Source organism: Fukomys damarensis, unplaced genomic scaffold (assembly GCF_012274545.1).
Source record: "Fukomys damarensis isolate Sample0158 unplaced genomic scaffold, DMR_v1.0_HiC HiC_scaffold_1, whole genome shotgun sequence".
NCBI classification, from domain to species: domain Eukaryota; kingdom Metazoa; phylum Chordata; class Mammalia; order Rodentia; family Bathyergidae; genus Fukomys; species Fukomys damarensis.
Genome location: NW_022900913.1, coordinates 11890125 through 11906155, shown reverse-complemented (window position 1 = coordinate 11906155; position 16031 = coordinate 11890125). Strand labels below are relative to the sequence as shown.

The window sequence follows — 16031 nt, the reverse complement described above, 5'->3', positions numbered from 1 at the left end:
ATGATGCCTGAGAGTTTGAATGGTCAATCTACGACAGCTTCTTGAGAAATGTAAAAAAAAAACTTGTTAGGGGTAAAAGTACCTGTAGTCATGGGAAATTTGCTTAAAATCAGTTGGAATTTAACTGTGTGATCAGAAATGTAATTTAGTATTGTCAAAAACTTGATTTATAACAGTCTGACTTACATTTATCTGACTGTGTGAGGTTTACCCACTGGTGATCTCTCCAACGAACAGGACCTATTTTCAGATCCCTGGCACGCCTGGGAACACACTGCTGTCCTCCATATAGCTCTCTCCTTCCCAATGCACACAGAGTGGGTGTTGGCCAGAGAACATGAAGGAGCTCTAAGCAGCAGCATGAATTAATTCTGACAAACCTACAATATGTATGCAACTTTAGGTCACATCCAGCAGATGCACCACAGACTATGGAAGGAGAAGTCTCCTCAAGAGACAGTGAATATTCAGAGGGCAGCTGGGGTCAGAGCAGCCATAGTGCGAGACAGAGGGAAGGGGACCCAGAGCTCAGCAGTCCACTTCCTGCTGGGCTGTGCTTGCCACTTCCCTGAGGAAGGAGGAGCTGCTTCTGCCCCGCTGTGAGTGCTGGCTTTCTGCATCTGGGATGCTCATTAATCCATGGTGGGACCAGGTCATCCCACAGATCTCTATGGGCTAAATCTGCTGAAGTATAGGGTGATCACATGTCCAAGTTTGTTGGGGAATGTCCTACTTATATCTGTTGCTCCAACTTGATCATTATTAGACCACCCAGGCACTCAAATGTGCCCCAGTGTGGAAGATAAACCACCCTTGCTATACTAATGGCACAACTCCACTCACAGTCTTCTAAATGCCTTGCCATATGTTTCTGAGTCTCTAATTTTGCAACGCGTTTTCAAATAATAATTTACTTTTAAATGGATGATTTTTTTAAGGCTATGTCACTGATTTTCTTTTTTTGTTTGTTTTTACGTTTGGCAAAGCCATTTAAAGCAGAAACACGGGAAGGTCATTTTGGGACCAATCATCCATAAATCAATGCGTTAATGTGACTGTTTGGGTGTTAATTTCTTTGCTTCAACTTAGGAAACAACAAGCCCCAAGGTGCCAGATTTCATATTATTTTAGAGAATATAAACCACTGGCTTGCGTAAACAATAAACAAGTAAAATGAAGAATTGTTGTAACAAATGAAGCAGACTTAATAAATTTTGAATATATTAATCAAGCTATTCAAAGGGTATTTTAAGTCATCTTGTTCTTCTTAGGCTTTATTTACTATGTCTATAAATTGTGGGCTAGGAGCAGATGACTTCAAAGAACCCTGTCACATGTAAAATATGATTCGGGGACGATGGACTATTAATGAGGCCAACTTAAGCAATGTAAGGAACCGTCAAAAAAGGCCAATCTTTACTTTTCTCCCTTTTACTCACTGTCTCAAAAAGGAAGATGAGACCTCAGTTTTGATGTCTCCCAGAATTTTTAAATTATAATAAATTTAAAAAGGGAAGCACCATTTTATATCCGTAGAAGTTGAGTTATTGTTTTAGACAGAATCTTAAGGAAATCCTACTAACTACTTGTTACCATAAAGAAATTTACTTTCTTTTTAAAAATCCAATGATTAATATATCCTTTTCCCTCAAAATGGATTATTTTTCTTTGGGAATATATTACAGTTGATATTCGGTGACTCAAAGGACTGAACAGCGCCTTTGGGATTCTGCATTTACTATTTATAAAAGTACAAAGTTTTCATAAACTTAATCACAGTGACAATGTATTTCCCCAAAGAACTGAATAATGAAATATCACATGATCCACAGTGACTACATGGCCCTATGGTAAATCTTAGGTTAAATCCATTAAAAAAATTTAAAATCTTCCCAAAGTGAAAAGTTATGCCTTAATATACCATTTGCTCTGGCTTCAGAATGCAAAGTATTTGTAGTCACTGAATTTAAAGAATCTGGATTTTTATTGGACAAGAGTGAAATTTCAGGATACAAGAGAGGTAGCTCCCTTCTCACTGGTACACAGATGTTAAATCACACTATGGAATTTAGCACAGTATCTTTTTCCATTCTAGCCCACATGTAGCTGTTGTGAGCTGAATGGCATCTCCTTTCGATTTATATACTGAAGTCCAAACTCCCAGTACCTCAGAATGGAACTGTGTGTGTAGAGAGGATCTTGAAAGAGGTAATTAACATTAAATGCAGTCATTAGAATGGGCCCTAATCCAACAAGATAGTGTCCTCAGAAGAAGAGGAGATTAGGACACAGACAGATGGAAGGAAACAAGGAGCAAGCACAAAAACAAGATGGCCGCCTGCAAGCCAAGGAGAGAGTCCCGGGAAGAGGACAAGACTTGCTGACACTTGGCCTTGGATTCAGCAATCCCAGAGTGTGAGAGAACATATTTATGTTGTTTAACCCATCTAATCTGTTGTGCTTTGTCATGGCAGCCTAGTAAACTGATATAATGATGAACTTTGAAAATCATATTGTAAGTGTGCAGAAGAGCAATGTTTCAGTGAAATAAATCTCACACACACACACACACACTCACACACAAAAATCACATTCTGTCATTAACAAATAACAGTAAAGTATAAAATCAATTTTAAAATTGGGGGGGTAGAAGAGACTATTTGTGATGGTAAAGTCTTCTAATACCTATTTTCAGAAAGAAGAGCTATCACCCTTCCTCTTCACAGTTGACTATTTATTTTTAAAATGGCATCAGGGACCTGGATGGAGGTTTGGATGGGCTCTGGCTGAATGTCCAAGGCCTGTCCTCCAGTTGGGTGACTCCCATGTACGTGGCCTCTGTGCACAGAGTGCAGTACCCCACTCCTCACTCACAATGTCCTTGAACCGGGACACAGACAAATTTGTGAATGCAACTGACAAAAAATATACAGAAGAATGAGTGACGACTGATCTTAAAATGCATCCTTATTTACTTCTAAGGAAACTCATGAAGGCTTTGGAGTAAAGGATCTCATATCCTAAAATACTGGGCAGTGGGTACAGAGAGAGAGGAACAAAAAAGGAAAGCAAGGAAGAAAAGAGAAAACCTAAAAAGAAAAAATACTGAGTTGGGCAAAATATTTAATATTAATTGGCAGATTCAAAATGAAATTTATAGAAAAATAATCTATGATCAGATTTGTGCAAATTGACTCTGAGATCCTTTCAGGCAGTCATTTGCTAATGCTTTTTGTTTTGTGTTTTTAAGTGCATAGAGGAGATGTTTTCAAACTGAGGACAAAATGCTTATACATCATGCCAAAGAGGGTTATAGATAATATCAAACCAGGACTCAAAATCATTATTACATAAGTATCTCTGACACTAGGCACTCAAGATCCTACTGTGTATTTAGGAGCAAAATGTCAGTCAAACATTTTTGTGGCTGATTTTCACTGTCCCAGCTTAAACTTGCCAGGACTCAGCTGTTCCACAGCTAACAGATGTTTACTATGGGTTATGCACAGCCTCAGGTTCTGAGAGCACAGTGAAGAACTAGATGCCTTTATGTAGTCATGAGTTTCACTTTCTCCCAAGTTGTGATAAACAGATAACAAAATCTGTGAACAAACAAAGAAGAAAACAGAGTGTGGCTTAGTGAAGTGTGACTTGGCAATTATGAGAGGCAGCAGAGCTAGTTTTCAAGGGAGATTGAGGAAGCCACTCTAAGTCTAAGACGACATTTAATTTGAGACCAGAAGAAGATAGCCAGGTAAGACTCTGGGATGGCTGTGAGAGGTTTTAATGAAATAAGAGGAACACATGTAAAGGCACTGAGGCAGGCTAGGCCAGTGTGACAGAGACATGTAGGGCTGGAGTGTGATTAGTGAGGAAGACATGCAACGCAAACATCTGGAACCCCAGAGCTGGATGACACTGCACAGCTCCTCATTTACTGTAATTTAAGTGGCCCTTCATCATGCTTCTCAGTGATCACCCTGAATCCGAGGATGAAAAAGGATATTTTAAGGCAAGAAGATCTTATCCCAAAAAAGGGTACGCAGATGGCCTCTCAGAATGGTTCTCTCAAAGGAGACAGCAAGAAATGCTAAGAGTCAAGATAAATTTTGGAAATAGAGCCAGGTGAACCCGCTGACAAACTGGATCAGAGATTTAAGTGGAAAGTGAGAATCTGAGAAGTGTATCCACACTGATAGAGCGTGGTTTTATGTTGAAAGCCTTCTGTGTTTGTTGAGGTACAGAATATCCCTCAGATCAAGCTTTGTGTTGACATGCCTAAATTTTATTGATACAGCGGAGATAAATGCCATCTCTCAAAAAGTTCATCAAATTCAGTAAATTACTAGTAATTGTGTTGCCACACTGAACCCCCACAGAAATCCGGAGTGGATTACATTGAAGGTTAGATTCCAAGGCATAGAGACAGTTAGAGGCACTTTCAGATAAGACATCAAACATAGGAAGCCACCCCTTTTCTTTTGGATACCCACCCACTCAGACTTCTTTCTCAATGGAAATGTCCAGAGCCAACAAAGAATATTTCACAAGTAGGACCATTTTATTTTACCAGATACCAAGATGGAGGATTCTGCACTGGCTAGTGAACAAAAACCTACACCAAAGCAATTCTTTAGTCTTGAAATGATAAATTTTGTGTTTTCTTGTCAAAGCAAGAGTTACACTTTTGAGCTTATGATGTTCTTTATCACACAGCATTTATAATCTTTCTAGTAAATGCTCTCTATATATGTGACTCTCTTTTGCAATTCCTGTAAACATAGTGGTCCTCAGGACTTAACCTGAAATATATTATCCTTTTTTCTAGTAAGTGTCCATGCATGAAATTCTTGTGTATTGTCTTGGCCAGGCTGTAGTACCCAGTTACTTAATCAAATGCTAATCGACATATTTCTGTGAAGATATTTTGTATGTGGTTAATATGTGTAATAGTTGGCTTTAAGTACAAGACTCTGCCCTCAATAATAGAGGGCCTGGTCCAAACAATGATTGTCTTAAGAGCAGAAAGTAAGGTTTCCCTTACAGTTCTGCTGTAGGAGCACAGCAACAACTCCTGCCTCAATCTGCGGGGTTTTGGACTTGTCATTTGGAACAAAATCTTTAATGACATAAAATAAGCAGCTCTGTATTGTTTTTGAGTCTCTGGAGAACGCTCTCATAGTACATTTGCCCAGAGAGCTGCTTTGATGTGCACCCTCTGATAAGGTCTATCTGGCCAAAGTACACCATCAAATTCAGATACAGGTGCTGCTGGAGGAAGTGGCCCCATGACCTGCGGAGAGTTCTGTGACAACAACCAGAACGAAGCTCCAGCAAACATAGGCACTGAGCGTGTTTAGATATCACCTCCACTGAATTGTCACTTTCTCATCTACAAAATAGAGCCAATACTTGCTTCTTCAGGTCTTTGTAATGATTAAATGAAATGATTTACACCTCATGCCTGGCTTGTAAGGCAATCAATATTAATGAACAGTCTTCTGCTATTCAACTTCTTTTAGGTTTGTTTCTCTTGTGAATTCTCTAAGCCTAGGTCTATCGCTCATTTAATGGAAATTGGCTATCATCTTTTCTCTTATTCCAAACCCATAAAGAAGCCGGTGAAGCACAAGGGGCTATCTCTTCAGCGTTGCGGTGCTGCTGTTTCTCCCAGGTTGTGTTCCGCTTTACTGTGTAACAGAGAAGAGAGACGAGCCTTAAGATATGAAGCCTATGGGACTAAGGTGGAAATCTGTTCTCTGCCAGCCCCTTGCTTCCACAGCAGTGAACAAAATCAACCTTTTTCTTGCACTTAAGAGTTCATATGACAATGCCTACTTCATAAGGGATAGGGTCCATTTTGTGCTTTCCACTTCCCTATCTCAACAAATCTATGAAAATGGTTAAGACATTGTTATGAAAATCTACTCTGTTTGCTCACTGCCAGGCAGGACCTTACCCAAAATTTGTTTCCCAGCTGACTCAAAACAAACTCTGTTGAACCATAATTTAGTAATTACCCCAAACAACAACAAACCTCAAAGAACTTTATGACTATGCTTTCAATTGCTAAAAGTGATATCAGGGAAGTGTATTTTGCCTCAGTAGGACTGGTCAACTTTCTCTTAACTTACCAATGAGAAACCACAGGGCTGTGTTTTTCAAGGACAATGGCATGGTCATTCTGAGGACTTGATGCTAATCTGCGCAGTTCTCTGTGATGGATGAATTCTTTTCCCCGAGCCTTTGACTATGAGACACCTTAAGCACATTGACTTGTTTTTTGTTTGGTAAGAGGGTAGGGGAGAGGCACATAAACAACTTTTCACAGAAGTTCCAGTATGTATGAGATGCAGGCAAACCTTCTTTGGGCCATCTCAGGCTAGGGATGCTGTTGCTCTTTCTCCTGTCTTCCACAGAACACCACAGCCAGCTGAATCTTGTAGTCCAGCGCTATTTTTTACATCAATCAGTGCACTACTGTGTCTCTTCTTTTCACAAAACGTTAATCTTAACGATTAACTTATCAGTGTTCAAGGAAGTTTATCACAATGTGAGAAACTGGTAGACAGAAAAAAATTAGCCCAAATTAACAAAGGGAAGCAGAGGAAAAGAAAAGCATAACATGCTTAAGTGGATTTAATTTGCTTTTCGATCATCCTTGAGCAAAGGGAAGAGGAGAGATTCTTGGCTCAGCACAGGGGTGAGGACGGTTGGCAAGCCTGTGGGTGTGTGGGCCATTCAGACTGCACTGTCTGGACATCAGGCTTTCCAAGTAAAAAATCTAGGGCCTGACAGGAACAAGGAGAACAATAGCAGCCTGAAGGGTCTGCTACAATTTGTGGTCAGAAGAATTACGTGAAACGGCACCAATGCTCTTAATACCAAAGCCAGCTTCCTTTATTTCTCCATCTCAATGTTAACATTTTTCTGTGCAGCCTCTTTTCCGTCATCTGGGCTACATTAATGGAGAAATGGGGAGAAACCACAGCAATTATCTGGAAAATTAAGTGGAAAAAAAATCAAATTACCTTCTCCTGAAAGATCTGGGTAAATCTAAAAGCCGATATTTCCTATGATTGAGATGACTTCAACTTTTCAGAACATATAATTTCTTTCAGGAGCATAAAGTTACATTTTCAAAAGCACAGGCATCATAAATTTTCTTTTCTAAATGGTAGGCTATTATTGAGATCTGCATTAATTTGATTTTATTAAAATCTAGTCTCTTGCAACTGTAGGAAATGTAATGGTTCAATGGATATCGATTTTCGATCAAGGCTGAAATGTATATATTGAACAAGTCTCACAAGCCTATCTTTATTATCATTATCACTGTCTGGTGCTAATCTGAACAGTTACATACATGGTTTCACTTTTCTCAAACCTTGGCCATAAGGTTGAAATGCAGAACTGAAATCCAGCCTTTCACTTATTGAGAGGTGCTTCAGGGAGCCAGGCTGTGCCCCTCCAGAGGAAAAAGGATCTGACTGCAAATTGGCTCACAGAAAGCGGTGCCTTCTTACAGTTTTCTCAGGGCCTCTGTATTTTCTATCTGAATCCTGAAGGCAAGTATTTTCATTCTTCTAACAGTATAAAGTCTTAAATACTCATAATTCTAGGAGACCAGACATCACGTTAATCTAGGATGGTCTGACATTATACGTGTTGGCTTATTTGATTTATTAACAAGGCCATTTCCATACTTTAGAGTGTCTGGGACTGGATGATCTATTATACTGGTCACAAGATACGCTGTGACTAGCATAGTAGTCTTAGATGATCTGTCCAATCTCTATTTTCTCATTAGCAATATTAACTCACAGGACAAAACTGAATTGCTCTCAAAGATACATATTCAACAAGAGTTAGGACGATTACTTGGCTATATTGCATTTCTTTGGAAAATCCACTTTGAGATTAGAAATACCCACAAATAATTGGTATCTTTTAAAGTGAATAAGTGTAAATAAGCATTAAAAGGTATAAGAGATAATTTGCAATAAGAAGAAAAGGTGCAAAGTGGAAGGGAAAATGGGAGGGGTAGGGGAAAAAAGATGGGGTTGGAATTAACATGAGAAAAAAAAATGGAAACAAAAGTCTTTGTAGATAGGGAGGGGTGGAGGGGTTGAAGGGAGGGCAGGGGAATGGGGAAAAAATAAAAACCAATATGGATTAGGTAAAGGTGGAATCTTCCAATAATGAATGTCATTATATTGTATACCTTAAATGTACCAGTAAAGTTAATCAAAATTTTAAAAATAAAATGATCAAAGAATGTATTGCTTTTAACGTCTCATTTTTTATAAAAACTCAAATTCTTCGATGCTTTTCTCTCATCGAATCACCTGTGTCTACACCTAGGACTCTGTTTCCATTTTGGCAAAAGTTGGGTCAGGGCCCGGTGCAGGCTCTGAATAGACAAGAGAGTAAAGCGAGAATGGGCAGATTTCTCCTGCAGCGGGATAGGTAGCAAATATTTTAGACTTTTCAGGCCACATAGTATCTGTCACAGCTGTTGAATTCTGCTGTTGTTGGGTGAAAGCAGTCATTAGCACATAAAGGAGTATGGTTGTGTTCCGATTTATTCACAGAGCAAGAAGCAGGCCAGATTTAGCCTGGTGGCAGTAGTCTGTCAGTCCTATCAAATTAGGGCACTCACCTGTTCCTTCCCACTGGCTCTTTACTGCAAACTTGCCTTTGGGATGCCTAGAGCACCTCGTAGCTAACAAGGCATGCTTGGTTTCCATGACAGAAAACCACTGAAATCGGCTTGCTTTTGAGAATCCTATCACACTTCAAGATTTACTCATAATTCATCAATTTTTTCCCTCAGGAAATCTATTCAAAAAGGGAACCTATAGCATGGAAACATTATGGATCTACAGAATGTCTTGATTTCAAATGGCATGCCCTTGAGTAAGAAAATACTTCTTTAGAAGAGCTTACCCAGGAGAAATGCCTGTAAGATCATAAACTGATTAAATGCAAAGCATTTGAGAATAAATATTTTGATGGTTTTTGCCCTGTTATTATTCTTTGGCTGTAAGTCCTTTTTCTCTTGGTTTATTATATGTATGGTGGTAATTCCCTAAGTATGCCTTAACATCAATAAGTCATGCAGGTACACATGCACCTTTGATAAGGCAAAAAAGTTAAGATATGTAGTTATCTCCTTCTAATTTGAAATTATCTACTCCTCTACTTCATACCACCTTCCATATTTAAAGAACCACACAATTGCCCATAGGTGCCTCGTGAGACAAGCCCATAGAGCAAACTTCAAGCTGATGTTAATGATCTGATACATCATTTCATTGCACTTAACTCTGAGTCTCAAGGAGGGCTTTTTAACGCAAATTAATAATGCTTATAGGAAATCCACCTTCAAGTTTATCTTATAAAAAGGTGCACAGATAACTGTAATATTTGGCTCAGGCATATCTTTCTTAGCGACCTTTATATTTTAAGACTTACAAATACTGGTTCCTGGGAATCATGTTGGGCTTCCGCATTTGACATACATTTACAACTCTGAGGTTACAAAATGAATCACCTTCATTCAAAACATACATATGCTCTGAGCCACAAATGATCCCATCTGCGGAGAAACAGCAGTCAAAGGATGATCTAAGAAGGGGCTTTCGCTTTCATTTTTGTGACTGCATGTTTGCAGTATGCAGTGATTCCATTCCTCCTGGAGAGTTGGCCCACGTACATAATACATCTTCATTCCTCCTTCATCCCCTTTCTCTCCCCTCCGTCACTCCCTCCATCTCTTAGTCCCTTTCTCTTTTGCAAAAGATCTTTTTATTTTGCTCTTTTCTTTTGGGTTTCTCCTGAAAGACAAACTAGTTTTTCTAGTCCTCTGAGTGCTGCCACCTCTTTCTTCCAGCCCCATTTTTCAGAAGCCTTTAATTCATGCAAGGTAAAGCCAGAGACATCTGGTCCCACTCAGTGCTTTTGAGGGATCCCTGGAGGAGCAGGCAAGGACTATGGAGAAACAAAACACACCAACAAAACTCAGCCCTGGCATAGCACGGAAGCAGCAAAGAGTTGCCACAGAATCACATGTATGGCCTCTCCTGTCCAGGACTGTTAATCAGCAGCCTAAATAAAGAAATGTCTTTAAAACTTTTATGAGCTATTTGTATGAAGGCATCACACACACACACACACACACACACACACACACACACACCACACAGAGTTAAAAACATTTCCCACAAGAATGCACCCTGCTTGCTCCCTCTGGCTTGTACCAAAGCCAAATTTCTATCTGTAGAGGAACGACCTTTTGTATTGTTTTTCTCCATCTCCTCTCTCTAGGTTACAAACAATAGCTTTTTGTTGTAAGGCAGGAATAACGGAGCCCAAAGTCAGCACACAATTGTGTGATCACTGGTTAACCTTGAATTCCAAAGTTGTTTAAAAAATAAAAGATAAAATCTTCACAAAGACTGTCATCCAGCTCATATGCCTAAAAGAAAGGAAATCTCAGGGACTTGTAAGCAAAACCACCTGACCATCCAACTCACTAGGCTCTGGCAATGTTTCCATAAGGATTTCCACGTAAGCATACTTTTTCTTGCTTTATTGGCTCATCTTTAGTGAAGGGAACTATTTTTAAAGTTTCAGTTATTCATTGCTCTGAACATGGGGATAATTAGAATATGAACTCATAAAACACTGTGGTCTGAAAACAGAACATTCAACAAACATCATTTTTTAAACATTCTTTTACATCCTTATAATCTCCTAATCTCTTAGAAGATGTCTACCAGCTATCTCTCATCTCAGCCAGGAGGTGTCACTGTAGTTGGATTAAATGATTAGCAGCATAATTTGAGATAGCCTGAGAACAGTCCAAGGGTTAGAAACTTTTCTATATATGATTACAAATGCATAGCAAGGCATCTGGAGCATAAGTAGAGTCTGTCTACCTATTTCTGCTTTTTGAAAATAGAGAATATTTGTGCAATAAACAATCTGGAAAATGAATCTTCCTTCTTTCATCCCTCCCTGTACCCCTCCCTCCCTTCTTTCCTCCTTGCTAAAATGAAATCTATTGGATATATCTGGGTGTATAAAGGCTTTAGGAGATAGGAAGGAGAGAGCTCTGTTTCTAAACTATGCATCGCCCCTGAGATGAAAACAGCTGGGGTCCAAACAGATTGCACTCAGCAAGGCGCTGAGCTTACAGGTGCAAGGGGCTCATGCTGTAGCTGTGCAGTGCTGTTTCTTCCTGAGATGATACCTTAGCCAGCAACCACCTTCAGGACAAGGGTCAAATTTGTGCGCTGTTTACTAACCACTGTTACTAGCACCCGACCTCAGAGGTGCTCAAATATTTGTTGGCTAAATAAACAAATGGATGGATCCGCATGAGCAGCATAAGAAAGAAGCTTGATTCTGAACTCGGAGAAGTTCTTATTTGGTACACCAGCCCCTGAAACCACTCCCACACCTGGGATACTTGTATTCTTATCCGTAGTGGGCTGAATGATGCCCCTAAACATATATCCATTTTCTAACCCCTTGAACATGTGAATGTGACTTTATGTGAGAATGAGGATCTTGACGTAAAATCATTTGGAGCAGTTGGATAGGCACCAAATCCACCCAGAGCAGAGACACGGCAGAGACTGGAGTATTCAGGGTTGGGACCAAGAACTCCTGGAGCTGCCCTGGGAGATGAACAGCAGGATTCTCCACAGAGCAAGGATTCCCAACACCCACCCTTGGCCTGTTAGGAACTGGGCTGCACAGCGGGAGACAAGCAATCTACCCTTTATCAGATCAGCAGCCAAAAGATACTCCGAGGATTGAGAGCTGCGTACACCAGGGTTCTAGGCTGCATGCTTCTCGTGGGAATTGAAGGTAAACAAGAACAGAAATAAAGCGCATGATGTGGGAATAATGGAAATAAAGCATGCGCTGCATTAGTAACAGAAATCAGACACACAAGCTTAAATTTGCATGGTCTCTCTTATAGGAGAGACCCAAATTATAAATAAAAAAATCAAAATAAAAAATAATAGGAAGACGTGAGAAGAAGTGAGACAGAGCTTTCTCAAGTGGGAAGGGCACTGAGAAGAGAGAGGGACTGGAGAAGGAAAGGGGATGAGAAAAGGAATTATCTTGAGTTATGTACATGGACCAACTCTATCCACAGAATAGAAACATCATGGACTCATACATGTCCTAACAAAAGTGCTGTACATAAAAACATAAGTTGTACATAAAGACAAATGTAATTAACCGCCTGAAAGAAGCAAGACGCACAATAAATGCGTGTGTGTGTGCGTGTGTGTGATCTCGCCAACCACCTCCCCCGCTGTCTTCTAGGAAACCAGTCCCCATTGCTAAAAAGGCTGGGGCCACTACCACAGAATCTTCCAAGGAAATTCTGCTAACCCCTGGATCCCAGTCTTTGCCTCTCAAACTGTGAAAGAACAATGATCTCACATGGCAAACCATGACCTTCGGCTCTGACAATGTGGCCCAGCCACCTACAGAAAGGCCCCGCTCTGCGTGCATCTGACTGTACTGCAGCTCCCTTCCCTCCCTTGCCACCTCTGTGGTGTGCAGATGCTCACCTGCAGGTAGGTGCTACTTGATGTTACCCTTCTCTCACCTCGGTCACTGGTCTAACTTTCTTCCTTTTCCTCCACTCCTTCCAACTAGACAACAGGATGCTGGAGAACATGGCTACTAGGCTGGGAACTTAGAAAAGTGGGGGCCTCAGGGTGTCCTCCATGAAGGGGCTGCTGGTTCTAGGCCACACAGGCAGAAAAAGCCCCTCATCCCAATTGTTTCTCTGCATGCATCAGGGACACACCCTGAGGGACCCTGGAGCCCAGGTTCCTGTGTCCTTATGCTGCAGACCCTAGGGAAAGCAACTTTCCAGATCCTGGGTTAACTTCCCAGATGGGTGGAGAAAGCCAGAGGTCGTCCATCCAGGTTTGAGCTAAGCCTTGGCAAAGTCTGTCTACCATTCAGAAGGGGAAATACAGCAGCAGTATCATGAGGGATTTCTTAAAGCTATTTGGGTCTTTGAGAAAGAAAGTTCCCCTTCCTCACACATCGTGTGATATAACTCAAAGCCTGTTGTTTGACTTGCAGACTTTCAAGAGTCTCCCAGAACACACCATGGACAGGAATAGGCCGTGTTGCTTTTCAAAAGGATGAGCAAGAATGAAGATGAATACTCCTTGCTGGCCTGTCACCAGCACTAGCCCCCTACTAACTTGACTTGTGATCAGTACTTGCTGAATCAATTGAAAAGGAAAGTGAAATGCCTTTCTTACTGCTTCCGCTCAAGAACCTAGGAAAATTCTTTATGACATCATTTAATGATGCGTTCAAGGATAGTCTGCATCAACATGACGCTTGACAGCTCAGGCAGAGTGTGCATTATGACTTCATTTCTATGCCATGTTTCCTGCCTCTATCTATCTATCTACCTATCTATCTATCTATCTATCTATCTATCTATATTAGTCCTTGTGACTTATTATTATAGTTTCATAATCATTAGCGATTAGTAAAACTCCAGATGACAAAATCACTCCTTAAGGACTAAGCAAACTTGCCTAGGGGTGAAGTGGGTGCTAACTGTATTTTTTCATGGGGCACCCTAAGGTTGTGTCCTGCTTTTCATCCATCCTATCCACTGTACAAATGTCTATACCCGGTCCCATGCCCAGGAACCAGGTAGAAGGGTAACATCCTCTAAGTGAGGTTCCTTTGCTCTCTGGTTTTGAGCTGGAATTGAGCAATGGGTAGCCCAGAAGAAGCAGATGAGAAGAAGGGAGAGGGTGTGGTTTTTACCACCCAGCACCCGCCCTGGTTCACCAACTCTATATCGAGGTTTCTCCTGCAATTCCTTTTGTAAGCACTCTGAGGCATTGGCTCCCTGCCAGGCCTAGGAGTGACCCTGTGTCCTTCCCCTCTGAAGGCTCCCTCTAAATTGCCCTCAACTTTGTGCAATTCTCTCTAATAAACTCTTCCAGGTTACCCTATTAAATGTTCTGTGTGGACACATCATTTCTGGGCCCTAGGTGGCATCTGAGGCATGAATTATGCTTTAGTAACATATGTTATATTTGCTATTTAGATGCATGGTTAGGTATTCACCTTATATTGGGCATAAACTGATTTTCATTTGTTATCCAACCAAATTCTTGCAGAAAACCTGATGCAAAGAACTACAAAACTGAACTTGTTAGATTATTTCAGACCTTGATTACAGTTTGTAATTCTAAGTCTAACTACCATGTATTGAACATTTTCCAAGAGCTTCACAGCATGCTCAGTAATTAAACATAAGTTATCTTTAATCCATTGGTAATCTTGCAAAGCAAGAATTATGCCATTTTAGAATTGAGGGAAATGAGGCATAGATGCTTGCATTATCTCCACACACACATTAGCTGCAGAATAGGAAGGGGTCCAGAAAGGTGAAACTTGCCACACAACTGTTCTCTCTCCTCCTACCAAACTCTCCACACGCAGGGGAGGGCACTGGGTACTCATAGACTTCACATGATAAGAGGACTTTGTGAAGCCTGGAGCCTAACTAATTTCAATTAACCTAATCTTCCAAACCAGTATCTTTACAGAAGCATTCTCATAGGAAGCTAATTAGCCTCCTGGGCCCATGAACCATGGTCCAGAAAATACAGTGTCTGACCTCTCTGCCTCCATCTCCTGACTTTCATCTCTTGGAGCCTTGTCTAATGCTTGCCATTCCTCTTGGGATCGACAAACAAAAGGTGAAAGTCTTTTCTAAATCATCAGGTGCCTGGGTGGTTCTCACCCACTGCACTATTTCTTTACGGGGATGTATTTGTGAGATTTTAAAAGCAAGATGTACTTTTTCTATTAATACATGTTTTCAGTACACAATGATCACATTCGTTGTGGAGAGTGTAATAAATTCATGTACATAATGCAGTCCTTTTTATTTCCCCTTCTTTGCTCTCCCTCCATCTCCAGATCACCTTCCTATTGGAAGATTTACCTTTTTCCTATTGTTGAGCTTGTATTTCAAAGCATGTCATAATCTGACGATGGTAAGGGAAAGGGAAGGAGAATATCTGCCACAGGAAGATTTTTTTAGCATCTAATAACTTGGCCACTCACGGGGCTAACTAAGGCTTCTCTGCAGAAGGATCTGCTAAGCAATACGCTAGAGTGGATGACTTTAATGATTAGTTAGGAATAGCAGTTAACATTTGCTTAGCGTTAAGAATGTACCAAGCACTATACAAAGCTCTTTACATAGATTGCTTCATTTAAAGTTTATGACAATTAAAATCTCTAATTTTACAGTTAAGAAACTGAGGCAAAGAAAAAGACTAAATAAGTTTAACAAAATCAGGCATCTGAAGTAGAAAAAGCATCTCCAAGATCTAGGTAGTCAGAATCCAGTTTCTATGCTCAGAATAAATAACATCCTTCTTAGCTAGACTCAAAGGATATCAACTTATTTTAAATATAGACAGACTTAAACAACATGAAATGCAGTGAGCTAAATTTTAAAATCAGATCTTAGAAAGTGGCTGGCTTGGACTTCAGATCTCCCTCCACCAGCCGGGCCAGATCTACAGGTCTGCATAGCCATGCCTTTTCCTGAGGGCACCACTGCTCCTGATCCAGCGCCAGGAGGGTAGCTGTGCAGGGGCCACTGAGCACCTGCCCCCCGCTGCTCTCAGATCCCCTGATTGTGCCACTCCTTGGAAGCACTCTACAGAAGCATGGCTGGCTATAAAGGGTGGTGATTGATCCTATTGTGTTCCTGATTGTATTGATTGGGATAAAGGATAGAGATTGATTTGATGAGTTGTTTCCTCTATTATAAAAGTGAGAATGTCTATGAATCATTAGAGAATCAAAGACTGGAACACAATGATATCATGAAGATTTAATGACCCAGGGATTGAATCAAGGGCAACCCAACAGCAAAAATAAAGATGAGAAAACACTTAAACAAGCCACAAAGACAGACTTCCAGTCCACCAAATGCA

General features: G+C 40.6%; 1 protein-coding gene and 1 long non-coding RNA gene across 4 annotated transcripts in view; both read right to left on the bottom strand.

The window, feature by feature from the left end:
- Fbxl7 (F-box and leucine rich repeat protein 7) overlaps positions 1-16031 on the bottom strand; it is a 372113-nt gene that overhangs the window by 107259 nt on the left and 248823 nt on the right. The gene's annotated exons all lie outside the window — the stretch shown is intronic.
- The window catches only part of LOC109118282, a 22170-nt gene continuing 10845 nt past the window's right edge, over positions 4707-16031 (bottom strand). The window contains exons 2-3 of the long non-coding RNA XR_002025600.2: positions 6135-6561; positions 4707-5690 (exon numbers count right to left, since the gene is read on the bottom strand). This is a non-coding gene — a long non-coding RNA (uncharacterized LOC109118282). The remainder of the gene's footprint in view (positions 5691-6134; positions 6562-16031) is intronic.